Source organism: Microcaecilia unicolor, chromosome 11 (assembly GCF_901765095.1).
Source record: "Microcaecilia unicolor chromosome 11, aMicUni1.1, whole genome shotgun sequence".
NCBI lineage: Eukaryota > Metazoa > Chordata > Amphibia > Gymnophiona > Siphonopidae > Microcaecilia > Microcaecilia unicolor.
The window spans coordinates 79,532,887-79,550,406 of record NC_044041.1 but is presented as its reverse complement, the minus strand read 5'-3'; positions in this window follow the sequence as shown (position 1 = coordinate 79,550,406).

The window sequence follows — 17,520 nt, the reverse complement described above, 5'->3', positions numbered from 1 at the left end:
GGGACACAGTGAGGGAAGGCCCGAGGCGAATTGATCTGCCGCTTTCATACAGACGCGAGGCACTGCTCGCTGGCGCTGCGCTGCTGATTTAGAGATTTTTTTTTAATGCATGGGGCCCCGTGGCAGACAGAAGGGGGCTGTCGAGGGAGTTGAGGGTAGGCAGGTGGAGACTGGGAACTGCTATGCTGGTGGCTTGGGAGCAGGAGAGGGAGGCGACAGCAGTAGCGATTGGGGGGGGGGGGCCCAGGGGCCTGGCTCAGTCTCTCAGCAGCCCTGACCTGAAGCTGAAGAAGCTGAAGTTTCTTTTGAAACTTTAAACCTTACACAGGCACTTGAAGATGATACCCTGGGTTTAAAATCTGCAACACTGATTGTGACTTTTGTACTACAACCTGATAGAGACTGGATACTGAAGCAATTTTTTCATCTTAGAGATGAACTTTTTATGAATTGAAAGATCAGAGTATTTCCAGATGTATCTAGAGCAACCCAAAAGAGGCGCCAACTTTTCCTTAAACTCCACCCATGGGTTTTACAACTGGGCGGATTTTTTCGGCTGAATTTTCCTTGCAAGTGTGTATTGAAATTGAATTCAATGAAATATGTTTTTTTTTATGATCCTATACATTTAAGTTCATTTTTGGAATCCAAGACTATTGCAACTCCAATTTCGCAGCCAAAAGTAGTAATTTCATCTACTCCGTATTCTAATTTAATCTTAAATCCGAGTTATTCTCTTCTTATATATAATTTTGATTAGTGATATGACTTTTCCTTGGTATTGTACCTTGTTCTCCTCTCTTAATATTTTGCTTATTTTATTTTGCATATATTAGAAGTTTCAATATTATCTATCTTTTCTGTATCAAGATTATTCTGGAATTATTCTGTAAATTGCTTAAAAAAAAAAAAAAGAAAGAGATTGAAGGTGCATCTTTTTAAACAGGCATTTTCCCCAGTAGGTGCTGAGGGCTCATCCAGCTGGATGACTAATAAAGCAACAGACTTTTATTGATAGATGTTGTGATCATACATATTTGTTATTTGTGTCTTTTGTACATTTTTAAATAATATGTGTAAACTGCCCAGAGTAGTAGATGGTGCAGGATATAAATCTTTTTAAATAATTAAATAAATGCTGAAATATGAAGACACTGGCAGGGCTTCTAGGAGTCCACCACCCTCCCTGCTGCTTCAGCCCCTGAATTCTGTGCACTGTCAGAGACCAAGAAGACAAGGCCATTGTGCTCCCTGCCTGCCCTTTGGACAATGGTAGCAGAGGCCTTCTCAGAGGGATGGCAGAAAAAGGGAAGAAAGCAAATGAAAACTATTATTCCTGTCAGTGGCCTCCTGCCTTCTCCACAAGAGCCCTTCTGGCCCACTGATCTTTTTTCTCACAAGATTTCTGGATTAAGAGGTCTCCAGCTATGAAGGGACAGAGAAGCTCTTGGGTTCAAAGATAAAGCCATAAGCTTCAAATGAAACTGTTTACTGTTACAATGATAACATTTTACACACACACAAATCCACACACATCACTAATTTTAGATATGCAGAAAGACTCATTCAATCTGTGCTGGAGTCAGGGATGGGTGAAAGGCTCCATAGATATCTGCTAGTGTTAGATATAGGGAGAGGGGTTCCCTCAGTCTGAGCTGGTGTCAGATATAGGGAGAGGGGTTCCCTCAGTCTGTGCTGGTGTCAGATATAGGGAGAGGGGTTCCCTCAGTCTGAGCTGGTGTCAGATATAGGGAGAGGGGTTCCCTCAGTCTGTGCTGGTGTCAGATATAGGGAGAGGGGTTCCCTCAGTCTGTGCTGGTGTCAGATATAGGGAGAGGGGTTCCCTCAGTCTGTGCTGGTGTCAGATATAGGGAGAGGGGTTCCCTCAGTCTGAGCTGGTGTCAGATATAGGGAGAGGGGTTCCTTCAGTCTGTGCTGGTGTCAGATATAGGGAGAGGGGTTCCCTCAGTCTGTGCTGGTGTCAGATATAGGGAGAGGGGTTCCCTCAGTCTGAGCTGGTGTCAGATATAGGGAGAGGGGTTCCCTCAGTCTGTGCTGGTGTCAGATATAGGGAGAGGGGTTCCCCCAGTCTGTGCTGGAGAGAGGGGCCTCTCTGAAGGTTTCTTTCAGCCCTTAGTTTCACAACTTCAAAGTTTAAGGCTTCATTTCAAAATCTGTAGCCCCATTTTTGGAAAATAGACTCTTTAAATAAAGTTGAAATAATTTGTGGTTCCACAGAAAGTAAAGGCTGGGACCACCTGGCTGACACACTGGCTCATCCCAGTTGCATTACCGCTTTTCTGGTGGTTAATTTTAGTGGAAACAGAAATAAAAAGTGAAAAATATCTGCAGTCTCACACAGCAAATCCCATGTGGTGCTGTCAGCTGCAGATGTGTCCCTGAAGTGTCTATGTTTAACTGTGTCTGTGGATTGCTTAAGACTGATGGGTGGCAAACACAGGGATGGGATTATTTTGCTCTGGTATATTTTATATTTTATTTTAACTTGGGTGCCGATGCTCAAAGCCTGGCACAAAAGAGCATAATACAGAAAAACCTATAATGAGAAAGGAAAGCAGAAACATAGCAAAGCGATGCTCAAAAGAAATAATATGCAAATGATATGCATGCTTAATTTGCACTAACAAATGAAAAGTAAGGGGAAGGCCGTGCCTGGCACATGTGCACAAAATTTCTGCGGTAAGTGCGGCTCTTATGTGCATGCCCAGACAAACCTGGAAGTGTAGGCACATAACCCCGGATTCTATACAGCATGCCAAGAGATCTGTACTGAAATCCAGGCGTATTCTATAACAACGCATGTAACTTAATTGGTTAAACAAGCTAATTAGCATTGATAACAGCAGTTAACAAGCACTAATTGGCAACAATTGGAATTTATGTGCACAATTCGCTAAGCGTATTCTGTAATGCGGTCCACCTAACTTCTAACGTGCGCAGGCAAAAAGGGGTGTGGTTATGGGCAGGGAAATGGGTGCTTCGTGGTTGTTCAAAAATTTATGTGTGGTGTTATAGAATGTAGCCCTCTGCACCTAAATCTATGCATCGGGATTTAGGCCACATTTTCATTGGTGTAAAATGGAGGCATGTAATTTTAGGTGCTGGGATAGCGTATTCTATATACTGTGCCTAAATGTAGGATATAGAATACACTATCCGTGCGAATGTTTTAGGCGCCATGTATAGAATCTCCCCCATAGCGGCGTGTTCTTCTGCGCTTTTAAATATGAGCCTTTCAATAATGGTTTATACTTATGTTTTTGAAAGGCTCATATTTAACGCAGAGAACCAGTCGCTGTTGTGCGCGCTCATTTTCGGTTTTGCTCAGACTTGCACACGTTTCAGCACTTACAGCTGCACGGGCTTCCTTCCGTTTGCAAAAGAAGACAAAATCCACAGTTCAACGTGAGAAATTTTTTTTAATTTATACATTTTTAAACAAAACCTATCAAGACAACTCTTCAACATAGTAATATAGGCAATAAATAAGTACAGGAAATACATACCATATAATCATATATCCCTCCTTAGACTATGAAAAAAGAGGGGGAAGAGAAAATCAGAATATAGGAGTTTAAACAAAACGTAACACATTTTTAAAAAGACTTAATAGGTACTACCTCAAGGTCCTTTAAATAATAAGAAGACGTGGTGATCATATACACTTTAACTTCTTCAAGTCCAAAAAGGAGAGTAACTGCTCTGGAACAAAAAATACATACTTAGATTGAGCATATCTGATTGTGGGGTCCTTTTACAAAGGTGCGCCGAAAAATGGACTATGCTAGTGTAGGCATGTGTTTTGGGCGTGCGCAGATCCATTTTTCAGCGCACCTTTTTTAAATTTTTGCCAAAAATGGATGTGCGGCAAAATAAAAACTGGTGCGTGTCCATTTTGGGACTGAGACCTTACCGTCAGCCATTGACTCAGTGGTAAGGTCTCACACATTAACCATGCGGTAATCATCTACATGCGTAGAATGGCGATTACCACCCGGTTTCTGCAGCACACCAGAAAATAAATATTATTTTCCGGTGCACATAGTGGACGCACATCAAAAATAAAATTATCGCAAGGGCTACCTGGTAGCCAGGCGGTAACTCCAAACTGACACACGTTGGGCGTGCATAGGCACCTACATGGCTTAGTAAAAGGACTCCTGTATATTTACAGGGGAAAGCTAGCAGAAAAGTTCCTCCCAAGTTCTTCTTGTCTCATTGAAAGGAAAGCATTCCTCCTCTGTTCTGTAACTTTAGCAACGTCCGGGTAAATTCTTATCTTCTGACCAAAAAAAAAAAAGATCTTGAGCGTGTCTAGAATATTACTTCATTATTGCGTTAACATCCTGTTCCAAAACCATAGACGCTACTAATGTGGTCCATTCTGTGGCTTCATTAATGGACTCTTCTAATATAGCAGAAATATTTTTTGAAACCTATTGATGGTACAGGCTCTGAACCTACAACTTCACCTTGGACATTTTTCAGAGAAACCGGAAGATAATAAATCTTGTTTACTGGAGGCAAAACATCAGAAGAAAACTTCTATATTTCAGTTAAATATTTATTGAAGATATCCAAGGGAGGAGTGGCCAGAGCTTTTGAAATATTCGAAATACGTAAATTGAGTCTCCGATTATAATTTTCCAAGAACTCAATCTGCCTATGAACAGCCAACCTGTCCACAATCGCTGCATTCTTAAATTCTTGAAGATTTTTAATTCCAAACAAATTTGTTCAACTTGACCCCAAAAATTAGTTTTTAAAGTTTCCACTGTCTTACTTAAGGAATCAAATTTTCCAACCCAAGTCATTACCTCCGTTGATGTCTTCATTGCAGTAGAGTTCACAGTTTGAAGAGAACTTCAAATGGACTCCAGAGTTATCGCTGCAGGGGCCTCCAAATGGCCACCACATGATCCTTCCACCAGCTGGTCTCTAACCGGGGCTCCAATCCCACCTTGTACTACCGACGCCACCCCGTCAGTGCTCATTGCACTCTGGGCCTCCGCTCTTGCAGCTGGACATGAAGGGGAACTCACTGCCGGGGAAGAAAGAGATGTTTTGGGCTCCAGTGGGGGAGGCGCTCCAATGCCTTCCCCCAATGTGGAGCTTTCACTTCCAGCTTCCGCCCTTGAGGGCCCGATGATAAACTCATCGATCTGAGGCTGGACTGAGGGTGTAATAGGACCTGGTGGGGGCAGCATCCTAACTACCCCTTTCCTCTTTTTATGTGGCATAAAGACAAAAAAGAGGAAACAAATTGTACAGGAAAATGGAGACCAGCAGGGAGCAACCTGTACAGAGCATCAGGGACCTGCCGCCATCTTGACTCCTACCCTCCCCCCGACCTCAATGTGAGAAATTGACAAGAAATCTCCTGAAAACCTGTGCTGCCCCTGACCTGGCATTAAACTTTTGGCGCTGGATCCAAGATGGCCGCCAGCACCTAGGCAGTAAGAGGAGCTCAACTTTTCCTGGAAAATGCTGAAAAGACGTGGGAAGGCGGTAGCCCGAGCTTTGCAACCCCCTTCCTTACTTTCCTCAAGCCCTATGGACCGATTTGTGAGAACCTCGGGACAGAATCATCAGATCGAGAGCGGACCCCTGGAGGGCGCCGGCGTAAGACAGGAAGTATTGGCGTCCTCTGAGCCCCGATCGACTAACTCCACCCCTGCAGCCGCAGATGACTAGCTCTCCCTTCGATGGATCGGCAGGACCTCAGCCAAGGAGTGAGAGGGTAAATCCCATGATGGAAGCTCAATTTCAACACGAAGGGTTACCTGAGGGACAGACTGGGTAGCCCTTCGAAAGCTAATCAAGAAATGTATTAAGTTATGTCCAATAAAAAAGGTATCATCTTATTTTTTTTCCCATGTTTTATTTTGTTTGATTTCTATTGATAACCTTAAGAGTGGACTAACACGGCTACCACACCTCTCTACTGATATTTCAAAGGAAACCCAGAAAAGGCGCAAACAATTTTTGTTGCTGAAACCTGCCATTCTACAACTTGGGGGAATATTTTATTTACGGTTTCCCTGTAAATGTGTAATCTGACTTAATTCAATTAAGTATGTGTTTACGGAACCTTCACAATTAACATCATTCATTTCTTCCCAAAGAGCTGAAAGAGTTTAATTTAAGCATTATTACTGTCCTTTCTAGGTGCTGAATAACCTTAGTAAAACCTAATGTGTTTTTTCCCCTTTAATTTTCCTGTATTTTGAAATCATGGATCCATTTAATAGTGGACTTGAGTGTTAGAATTATGTTTATTATAAGTTCCTGAATTTGATCTTTGTAAACACTATTCATAATCAAGAGATTATTCTTGAAATATATTGTAAAACTGTAAGAACAAAAACAAAAAAAAAACTTTGGTGCTGGAGTCATCATTTCCTTCTGTGCATTGCAGTGCTTTCGTTTGTGCATTGGGAAGGAATATTTACTGATCTCATTAACATCCATTTAAATACACTTCAACACAATTTGCACCGTGTACATTACACCCACTCTCGATCCCTTTGAGCATTCGATGCACAATAAAGTGAGCACAAATCAGGCACTAACTGCTTTTTAACACTGGCCTCTTGGTCTGAGGTTTATGAAAGGTGAGAAATTGAATGTAAATAAATAATAAATACAATTTTTAAAAACCCTGCTTTTCTATTCAAGGGAGCTGGGATTTGATATACTGCCTTTATGTGGTTACAATGAAAGTTGTTTACTTATTACAAAGAGGTAAAAATGGTTAATATTTCAACTGGATTTAAGTCTGATCGTTTAAGAGGACAATGTTTGTTGTATTTCCCATCGGTATGTAATGTAAGATTTAAGGGACTATTGTTTACTTCTATTTCTTATAAGGCAGTATCATTTTGGAACTCCCTACCATTAGAACTATATCGTAAAGACTTTTTATTTCAGAAGTAATTCAATGTATAGAAGCTGGTCTTTAGCTGATGTTTTCTCATCTTTACTGTACTTATTAACTGAGCGCTCCTTTTACCAAGCTGTGGGAAAAAGGGTCCTGCACTAGCGGCAGGGGACATTTTTTCCCATGCGCCAGGACCCTTTTTACCGCATTGGGTAAAAAGTCCCCAGATACACATGGTCATGCGGTAAAAGAACTCTTACCATGTGGCCATGCAGCGGGGAGCCCTTACCGCCACCCATTGAGGTGGCGATAAGGGCTCCTGCGCTAACCCAGTGGTAACCGGGCAGGTCACAGCGATGCCTGATTACCGCCGGGTTGCCGCCGTGCAAGCCTTTTCTGGGGGCTTTTCTTTTTCCCATGGAAATGGTGTGCGCTTGGGGCAGAACTACTGCTGGTGGCCACATTGGGCAGGCGGTAGTCCTGGAAGAGCGAGCAGTAGTCCTGTGTTGGGCTTACCGCTGCTCTGTGAAAGGGCCCCTGAGTGAGATGTAACATCTGAATATGTGGCTCACTCTTGTTTAACTATTCATGGTATTAGCAGGATATAAGCCTAGTATAATGTAATATAATACAGGTACTTATTTTCTCCCTGGGGCAATGGAGGGTTAAGTGACTTGCCAAGGGTCAGAAGGAGCTGCAGTGGGAATTGAGCCCGGTTCCCCTGGTTCTCAGACCACTGCACTCTTAGTATTAAACAGAGCGACTCTACAAAAATGGAGAACATCAGAAAGCCATCCCCGCCCCTCCAAAACCTCCTTTCCCAATAATTCTGGAATTGATTCTTTTTACACTAGTTAGACCTATTACTGAAATTCAGTTAACATTGGGACACTTTCTAGGAACAGCTTAAGAATTCCTGGTTAGGATCCATTCCTTTGCATTAAGAAATATCAGATTCAGAGTAACTTAGTGTGACAATTTGGATGTGCTGGTAAAGCAAAACATTAACCCCCTCATTCAGGGGTTATTTTACAAAGACGCGCTAGCGTCTTTAGCGTGCGCAAAAAATAAGCTCACGCTAAATGTTAGAGTCGCCCATATATTTCTATGGGCACCGCTGGCATTTAGTGCATGTTAATGATTAGCGTGCCCTAAAACCGCTAGCGCGCCTTTGTAAAAGGACCTCTTAATAACAGGTCACTTACAGTTAGGTACCGATTGGACATGTAATATACCCACATGATTGTTACAGTTACATGCGTAAGTGCTAACCATGTGCTCAGCAGTATTCTATAACATATGTGCACAATTGGCCTAGTGCAAAAATGCAAGGAGATGTTCACAGGGGGAAGATTATGGGTGGGGCTGACATTTATGTGCTTAACTTACAGAATACTGTTAGGGGTCGATATTCAAAGTGATTTAAATGGCCAGAAACAGCTCCTGGCCAGTTAAATCACCTGTTCAGGGCTAACTGCTAACTTTCAGCAGTAGATAACCGGTTAGTGCCGAACTGAAACCTGCCTCTTTGGGGGCATTCCAGGGGTGGAGTCGACACTTAGCTGGTTAAATGCTGACATTCGGTAATTAATTGACCAGCTTAACCACATAAAAGTCAGTCCTTACTTTATGCAGTAACCCATAGCCAGTTGTTTATTGATGATAAAAGTCTTTTATCATCAATAAACAACTGTTTTAAGAATCCATCCCTCCAGTCTTTGGTTTTCCGTGGTCAAACATCCCACTTTCTCCCATATCTGTATTCTCTCGTGGGGCGTTCGAGTTCTCCGCTTTTTGCAGATTATCTGCACTCTTCTCCAGCTCCAGCCCCGCCTGTCCCCAGCTCCAGCCCTAGTCCTGCCTGTTTCCAGCTTCAGCCTGCCTTGTCTTCAAAGAAGCCTTGCCGGCCAGCCAAGCCTTACCGGCCAAGCCTTGCTGTACTTACCAGTTTACAGTCTGAGCCTTGCCTGCCTTGCTGGTTTCCAATCGGAGTCTTGCCTAGTTCTTGCCTCCTGCTGTGTCTGAGTGACTCACCTGCCGCTAGGCGGCATTCGGCAGCGGCCCAAGGGCTCACCTTCCCTGAGCGTGTGACACCTCTACACTGTTCCCTCTAAACTGAGCAGGAGTTCTCCAACTGCATTGCTGCCAGTTTCATTCACTTTGATTTTCTCACCATTTGATTTAGCATTCATTCATAAATATGATTTTATATTAAAATATTAGGTTATTTATTATGTATATTGTTTGTGTTTTAGTGTGATTTTTTAATTTTTTAAAAATATTTTGTTGTTTTATCTTTGTAAAGAATAGTATGGTTTAAATGTTTGATTTGTATTTTACATTAATCATTCCCTGTGTATGTTTTAAGCCAGCTAGAATACAAGATAAGCAGTATATAAATGTTTAAGTAAATAAACAGCATTTTACATGCTCAGGTAGGCATTTATAAAATTGTCTGGGCATATACACAGATAAAAGTAGGTGTTAGAAAAATATATCACCTACCTATGGGGTCCTTTTACTAAGCCGTAGTGAAAAGTGGCCTGTGGTAGTATGGGCGTGTGTTTTGGGCGCACACTGGGCCATTTTTTTACCACGACTGGGAAAAAGGACTTTTTTGAATGGGCTGGGAAATGGGCATGCACTGAAATTAAAACTAGCGCACGCTTATTTATGGCCTGAGCCCTTACCACTGCCCATTGACTTAGCAGTAAGGGCTCACGTGCTACCCACATGGTAACCGTGCAGCGTGCGTCAACTGCTGATTACCACCAGGAACACCCCCCACGGTAGAAAATAGAAAATTATGTTCTACCGTGGGATTTGGCATGCGCCAAACTCAGATTTACCATCAGGTGCATACACTTAAGTAAGACCATAAGTGGAGGAGTGGCCTAGTGGTTAGGGTGGTGGACTCTGGTCCTGGGGAACTGAGTTCGATTCCTACTTCAGGCACGGGCAGCTCCTTGTGACTCTGGGTAGGTCACTTAACCCTCCATTGCCCCAGGTACAAATAAGTACCTGTATATGTAAGCCGCATTGAGCCTGCCATGAGTGGGAAAGCGCAGGGTACAAATGTAACAAAAATAAAATAAATAAGTACTGCCATACTCTGTCAAGACCAGGCGTCTACCTAGCCTGGTATCCTGCTTCTTATAGCAGTCAATCCAGGTCACAAGTACCTGCAAAATTCCAAACAGTAGCAAGATTCCATACTAGAAGTGTCCACGGGGACATAATCTTGTCCCCCATCCCCACTTGTCCCCAGTCAATTCTATTCCATTCCCATCCCATCTCCATCATATTGATACCCTTCCCTCACCATCCCCAGTCAATTGTTTTCCATCCACGCACCATCCCCATCATATTGGTATTGTCCCCCTCACCATCCCCACAGTTTTCTTTCCCATCCCCCTACTCAACCCACATTTAAAAGGTCTTGTAAATTCAAGCAAAACATAAAATGCATCCTATAACTTGTTAAAATTTAACACAAAGCAATAGGCACAACTTTGTTTACTATGCAAGAAAAACATATTATGTATTAACATGGACTATAAGAAAACAATCATTTCAAACTATGTAAAAATAATAAACCATCTACAGAGCCAGATTTCAGTTCCATTTTATGTTCCTCGATTGTCCGTCCTGAAACTGAAAAGAATGTTCTGATGATGAGCTGGTGACGAGAGGGCAGGCAACATGTATCAGTTTCGGCCACACATGGGACTTCCAGTAGGTAGTAAGAGACAAGCATAATTCCTTATTCAAGCTCAATATGTGTGTATCCACTTCAATCACAAGAAGCCATTTCCTGGCTCTTGAATAAGTCTTTAAAAAAAATCTGCCTCAGAGTCTTCTCGTTTTGGACGTTTTGTTGGTGTTTCAGCAATTGATTGCACCTCAACTACAGCTTGATCTGCTGTCAGTGTTCGCAGTCTGTTTAAGGCACTGTTCCACCTTTTTAAAAACAATTTTGTAAGTGATTTTGCTGAGGATCAACTTCGCTTTTTGATGGCTGGAGTCCATGAGAGAGCACGAGATTGAGATTATGACCTGCGCAATCTATCCAGACCTCATCAGGAAATGACTCTGGGTAAGTCATTAACCCTCCATTGCCCCTGGTACAAAATAAGTACCTGAATATATGTAAACCGCTTTGAATGTAGTTGCAAAAAAACCTCATAAAAGCAGTATATCAAGTCCCATTTCCGTTCCCTTCCCCTGCTTTCAGATTAGCTGCATTATCAGTCACATAGATGAGACTAGCTCAGTGGAGATTAAACTCAGCCAAAACACTTGAAAAAGTTCAATGAATATTCTCACCAGTTTATCAGGGGTCTTCCTCATTGCCCAAATGATTGAACATATGCATCAATTTTTATCAAGGTGAGCTCCTCTTTCAAATAAAAAAAAATTAAGCTGAGGTCTTGGTGTCAAGTTTCTGAGTCAAGGTGTGCACAGGGACATAATCTGATCCCCATCTCCTTCTGTCACTAGTCATTTCCAATCATCCCCTCCACTTTTGATCCATCCCCTCCTGTCCTCACTGTTGTAATGTCTTTTTTCTCCCCATCCCTGCAAATTTCTGCATGTTTCCTGTTGTTCCTGTCCCCGTGCACACTTCTATTCCATACTACTGAGCCCTGGAGATAAGATACAGCTTTTCCCACGTCTCTATCTTAACGGTCTCTGGACTTTTCCTCCAGAAATGTGTCCAAACCTTTGTAAAACACAGTTATGGTAACTGTAGTTTCTGCAACCAGGCATTCTTAGGATAGGAGAATCATCATAGAGGGTGTGCAATCAGTGCTTACAACGTGAGATTGGTCAGTAAAAATCTAGAAGACTGTCAGTGAAAAAAAGAAAAGCAGATTCATGGGTTGGTAACCTCACTACCCAGAAATACACTGACCTGATCTTAGACTCCAGTCTTCCTTACCCAGGGCACTACCTGGCACTGACTCTCTTTTTCAGAAAAGCACCAGAGGAGACCTGAATTCTCCAGAAGACTGATTCCAGGGGCTTTAATCTATGGTTTAGGACCAGCTGCATTACTGATTTACTATTGCACTTTCTGAAAATCTGGCTGAAATGCCCTCTATCATTATAACTCATTTTCTGGTTACAGATCAGAGCCTGCGATTGAATCCCTCCCAACATGTAAGCATTGTGTGAGAGAAAAGGGCTCAATAGCACACAGAATCAGACAGTGTTTTTTGGCAAGGATGCATAGGAGCAGATGAAGGATCATTTCAAATCCTGCTTTAAAGAAAACCCAGCACTTACAACCCCTCAGGTCATAGAGGGTGTGGTAGGTTTTTTTTTTTTTTGGCTTCCTCCTCTCCTTTGGTAAAGTAATAGTACCCAGTGACCGTCTGCAACCTGTTTAATGGGCCTGAAAGCCAAAAGTTACCTTGAGACCTTTCCAAAGATCCATGTGATAAATAACAGAGGCAGAACAGGTAATCTGTAATCAGGTCTCCTTTGCACAAGTTACTTTTTACATGTTTTTTCTTGCATTCAAACTCTCTGGCTATGAAATAGCTGTTTAACCCCCCCTCCCCCCCCCCCCCCCCAGCCGACTGCTTCTGTGCAGATCTGCTTTCTGAGGAGTAGGTGTGTGTGATGTTTTTTTTTTTTTAACCTGCACCATAGGCTGAGCTTTTGCTGTCTAGATGGCAGGGCAGGATGTCCCTGTGGTTGCCTTATCTGTAACCACAAAAACCCCAGCAGGAAAAGAGAGATGGGAGTGCAAATGTGTGAGAGAAAGCCCTACTTCAACTGTCAGCTTCTACCCCCCCCCCCCCCCCCGCCACCCCTCACTGACAGGCTCCCTAAAGCACTCACAGACACATACAGTACTCACACCTTCACTAGCACCTCCACACTCTAAGATGTGGTCTGTAGGACTAGTAATGGGGTGGGGGGGGGGGGGGTGGGGGGGGAGGGAAGGTGTGTGTGTGTGTGGAGGGGTGGAATTCCTCTGTCCCAACACTCTGCTCCCAGTTCCCATTCCAGGTGCTGCAGCCCTGGCTCTGATCTTTACCTATAATATTGTCCCTGTCCTGCTGATGACATGGACTGCAGGTGGCAGGGCTCCCAGAAAGCACTTTGGTGTTCCCCTTCACAGGTCTGGTATTCAAGGGCCCAGGGCAGAAACTGGGGAGGGGGCTCCAAAGCTGGTCTTCAGCCTATGCCTTCTTCAGCTTGAGGCTGGTTTGGGGGCCCCCTGTAGTACAGGGGCCCAGGCCAATTGCTCTGTTTGTCACCTCCTAACGCCAGCCTTGCCCCTTCAGGAGCTATGGGGGTGGGGGAAGGGGTTTGATAGTGAGGGCTTACTTTTGCTTCTACTCCAACAGAGGGGTTCAGGGATGATGAGTCTGGGTTATTGTTTTAATCATATACTGTAGTTTTATGATGTTTGGTGTTTCTTGTACTCCACTTACAATGTATGATGAGTGGATTGTAAATGATTAAAAAAAAAAAATAGCTGCATTTTTCACTCACACCTTCAGAATTTCACTCTCACTCTCACTTTTATGATCATTGTCACATACTCATTCACACATCCTCAGACCCTCTCCTGCTCTCACCCGCTCTAATTCTAAGGCAATCACTGAAAATTTTAAAGCCATTATCTTGGGTTTTACAGTGGAAACGGGCTTTTAAAAATTTTTCCACACTGTACTCCAGGTTAAGGTACAACACCATTCATCCTTTTGCCTGCATTTAGAGGAAGTGTTCCTGTAGCAAAGACTAACAACATACACAGTATTTTTGTATTTTCAAAAGTATGAAAATTGTCCTCTGAATATACCTATTCACATATACGTTTGCCAATGTCTCTCATCACTGACTGGTGCAACTGCTCATGCACTTGCCCAATAGAATTTGCTTTGATTCTGGCAATGGGACCCTCTCATTTAAGAAACAGTCTGAATCTGTGCAGTTTATTTCCAGTTTTTCACCATCGTTTCCAAAAGGTGTGAATTTCTTGTCTTAATGCAGCAGTATTCTTTCTCCTCTCCCCTGAATACACACTGAGTTGGTCCCTCTGTTTATTCATTAGGATTTATTTACTGCCTTTTTGAAGAAGTTCACTTAAGGTGGTTCACAGCAAGAAGAAGCTGGGCATAAGCAATAGACATAGAAACAAAGAAAGTGGTGACAAACACCATATGACCTACCCAGTCTGTCCATCTATATTATCTACCATCATATCCTTTCCCTTGGAGAATCCTACGTATTTGTCACATACTTTCTTGAAGTTGGATAAAGTCTTTGTCTCCACTTCCATCGGGAGGTCGTTCCACGCATCCACCGTTCTTTCTATAAAGAGGTATTTCCTTAAATTACTCCTGAGTCTATCCCATTTCACAGCAGTAAAAATATTAAAATAACAGTACACATTACATCACAATATGCTACTTAATATCAACATAAGGCACATTAAAACAGCTTAATAGACAGCATAGAGTGTTAAGTTGAGGTATAAGATAGAGTAACAGGAGTGAGTTAGCAATAAAGGTGAGTAACTTAAGGAAAAATTGCACATGGAGTCAGACAAGGTGGCAAGGCCGGCAGGAGCTGCCTGATCACTGGTTCCAAGAACAGGTACCGTTCTCACTACAAAATGTGACAGAAGCATCTTTGAACAGCAATAATATTTACTCCAATGAGTTACTGGCAACCTTCTACAACAGAGAATTGCCAGATTCCCCTAAAATAAAGGTAACCAAAGCTCTGGACATAAGGTCATAACATCCACACATGCAGACATCCAAACGTATACTCATGTGCCAAACTGATAACCACATAAAAAATCACCCCCACACCCCCTCCTACCCATATGCTTGTCTGAAGAAAGGACCTGTGTGGTAAGATGCTAGCTTAGAATATTATCTTTGAATAATCCTTATGCTAGCCCAGTAAAAGATGCCACAGTCCATGAAGAACTCTGAGATTTTTATGTCAATGGAAGCCAGAGAGTTAGGGATAGACAGTCAAAGCCCTGTCTCATAGAGGAATGAGTGAGGCTGAAAAGGCTTAGAAAGAGCCACATCAGGGCCAGCTTCTGATGCCACTGCACCCCAGGCAGGCTGACTCACTCTCTGGATTTCATAGCTCTGAAGACTTCTAAGTTCAGAAGTTCTTAGCATGAATGTGAAAGGACCATTAAACACAACATACTTGAACACATACATGCATATACACAGATTGAGGGTTTGCACATATGCACACTTGAACACACTGATTGCAGCTCACACACACACATTACATATATAAACTGAGGCTCACATTTATTTATTTACATTTGTACCCTGCGCTTTCCCACTCATGGCAGGCTCAATAAAGGGTTAAGTGACTTGCCCAGAGTCACAAGGAGCTGCCTGTGCCGGGAATCGAACTCAGTTCCTCAGTTCCCCAGGACCAAAGTCCACCACCCTAACCACTAGGCCACTCCTCCTCACAGTTGAGTGACACAGACACACAAATATATACACAGACTGAGGCTCACATACACACACACACAAATAAACACATACATTAAATACATACATACTACTACTACAACAAATCATTTCTATAGCGCTACCAGTCGTACGCAGTGCTTCACAATTGAACATGAAGAAAAGGCAGTCCCAAACTGAGGCTCACATGGGCACAGACACACATTCACATATATACCCTGACTGAGGTTCACATGCACCACTGATTGCAGCTCACACACACATACATTACATACATAAACTGAGGCTCACATGGACACAGACACACAAATATATACACAGACTGAGGCTCACATACACACACACACACACACAAACATATACATTACATACATAAACTGAGGCTCACATGGGCACAGACACACATTCACATATATACGTAGACAGAGACTCTATGTACATGCACACAAACTCTGATTGTAGTTCACACACACATACATACATTATATACATAAACTGAGGCTCATGTGGACACTGGCACACATGCGTAAACACACACACAACTGAGGTTTACATACACATACACAAGCAGCTGCATAGCTAAGAAATGTACCTATACGTAACCTAGATAACATTAAAAAAAAAATCACTTTCCTGGGCTCCCCCCTCCCACTCACAGCAATCCCCCGCTGCTACATCACAGGTACAGTACACAGGATTTCCTTTTCAGGAAACCAAGAAACGTCAATTTCTCAAAGTCAGTCAGTACCAACAATGCTGATTTAAAGGCACATCGGGCTCAGTTCCTGCACTCACATCTCAGGCTGCTCTGACCTCCTTTTCTCTTGCTCTTTAGTCCCTTTTTTTTTTCTGTAGCCTCTTCTAAAAGATTAATTCTGTACTTTGTTTTGATAAATGAGTACACAGTATGGTGCCATGATAAAGCTCCAGGCTGATAAGGTCCCTAACCTAAGGGCTGATGCTCAAAACCTGAAGCTGGCACTAGAGGCGATTAGGCCTGGACTAACATCGGTGTTAGTGAGTATAGAATGCTCAGAGGGCTGTAGCACAGGAGACAACGTGCACACCAAAGATTAGTGCAAATAGCATGCAAATGTAGTGAAACAGATGTTAATAAAGTAATTTCCTATTCCCTCCCAATGCTCAGAGAACAGCATACAAAAATAAGCTGCCCTTATAGCTGAAAACCTAATGCCAGCTTGGAGCATGTATTGGAGTGTTTGAAGAGAGGAATTTCCCATGATTTTTTCTTTAAAAGCTGCTGGTTTTTATTTAATTTGAAAGTATAAGGAAGCCCATGCAAGCCTCTAAGTGCTGATAGCAAAGGTGTAGCCAGACCTCGATTTGGGAGGGAGCATGAGCCCAAAGTGTGTGTGTGTGTGTGTGAGGATGACATTTTGTCCCCTTCCTGCCGCTATTGACTCCTGCTGTAACCCCACATACTTGGCTGGAAGGGGTCCCCAAGCCCAGCCAGCAGAAGCTTTCCTTCAGCAATATTTGCTGCTGCATTGCCTGCCCTGATTTCCCGCCCCGGCACGCGCTCTAAAAACAAGCATGTGTACTGGGGCAGGGGCGGGGGAAAGAAGGGCAGGTAGTCTGGAGGCAAATATCGCCGCAGGAAAGATTCTATTGCCGGGGCTTGGGAACCCCCACCAGCCAAACCAGCAGACCATGGGGGGGGGGGGGGCTTCAAACCTAAATTGGCGGGGCCCAGGTTTCCAAGGACCCCCGTGGCTACCCCACTGGCTGGTAGTGAGAGACGAATGTATGTGGTCAGATCAAACTTAAAAGTGAAAGCACACGTCAGCGCCTGTTTTTGCGCTTAAATATAAGTTTTTCAGGTGGAATTTTTTTTTTAAAGCTTATATTTAAAGGCACAGAATGGTGCCGATACCAGGCTTGCCTGATGCATGTGTACAAGAGCTGTGCTGATTGCAAAACTCTTGTGCGCATGTACCAGGCATATTCCTCTCCCTTGCTGTCAATCAAATAGCGTACCTATCATTTGCATCTTTTTATGGTTGAGCATTGGGGAGCTATTTTTCTGCGCAGCTCTCGCGGTATTGGTCAGGCGCTGTTCTAGATAGCGCTGCAGTTCTGAGCATTAGCCCACTAGAGAGCTTTACAAGTCAAAGGAAGAAAATC